Below are 1407 nucleotides of genomic sequence, written 5' to 3'. Positions count from 1 at the left end.
GTATCAGCGATGCTGCCATAGCACATCCAAATCACCTGTTTCTATAATAGAAGGTGCAGTATACTGTCCTCTATAGCAGTATGAGGCTTGTGAGATTAGTTTGAAGTCCTCCGATGCTATGTGCGACACCAGAAAACTTGTACACCCGACAGTCGGCCGGATCTCTTCTGGAAAGTTTGAAACCCGTTTGACATAATGGGACTGAAGTCTTAGAGCTTACTGCAATATTTTGGTGTCTGCTCGGACAGGCATCTGTCGTGGTTTCGTGCACTCAGGATCAGAACATACTTTATGGTTTTCAATAACACGAGTTGTAATGTGAGTGTATATTTGCTCTTATTTATTATTAATCCCTATTACCCTGCCACAGACAAGAATTTTTCAAGGTTAGCATATTCTTCTTGGAGTTTCAGCAGTGTGACATTCTGTATAATCAAAATTATCCGCCTACCTTTAGGTGCAGGTGATGTCACTTTGGATTTGCCAGAAGCAAGCTACTCCATTGGTAACTTCTAAAGGAATTCGTTTTAATTCAAAAAATCATCCAGCCGCCTCAGTGGCAGCGTAAATTCCCTCCTCCATCTTCAGGGGTATCTGGTGGTAAGCTGACTTGCGACCGAGGGAGCTGAAATAGCTATACTTGAGGTATTCATGCCATTTCAGAGATTCCTGGCTGTGAAACGATCAACAACTTTAGCTCTCCATGGACCTCTGTACGATCAACAACTTTTAGCTCTCCATAGACTTCTGTTAGGTACAATGATACCCTCTTGAAACAAACTCTGATACATCTTTAATAATTTATTGCCATCATTACTATACATATGAGATTTTACTTGTTTAGCCCAACTCTTTGGTGAAAAGTTCCCGTAACAGATTGTTGTATAAAAAACGTTTTTGTTTCTGTATCAGAGTTGAAGATTCCTTGCTATGAATACCATTAAAAAGACAAATGGTAGACTTTGTTACTTTGAATGATGGAACATAATCAGTAACTGACTGCAACATGCCTTTGTATTTCTAATGTTCAGAAAGTTGACATATTTATAATACAAATTCACTTTGAATATTGTCTTTTGTTATTGAGATGCTACTGATGTTGTATGCTCATAGATTTTGATCTTGTCGAGGTTATTTTGTGAAGGAGGACTTATTTCAGTGATGTCGATACTTCAGAACTATTGAAGCCAGATAGTTCAAAACCATTTGAAAGAAGACGGACATTTCCGACGACGTGAAATGCGAATTGCCCGTGCAAGTGTCATTTGATGTTACATTCTTTGAATGTGATGTTTGTCGTGTACGCGTAAGGAACTTATTATTGTGCTGTACAACGTTGTAAATATTAGAGGTGCTTGAATTAAGCCAAAATGGTTGCAGTTTTATGTAGCCTTTCACAATTAATGC

Source organism: Palaemon carinicauda, chromosome 27 (assembly GCF_036898095.1).
Source record: "Palaemon carinicauda isolate YSFRI2023 chromosome 27, ASM3689809v2, whole genome shotgun sequence".
Classification (NCBI taxonomy): Eukaryota; Metazoa; Arthropoda; class Malacostraca; order Decapoda; family Palaemonidae; genus Palaemon; species Palaemon carinicauda.
Note: the sequence above shows the minus strand (reverse complement) of the source record.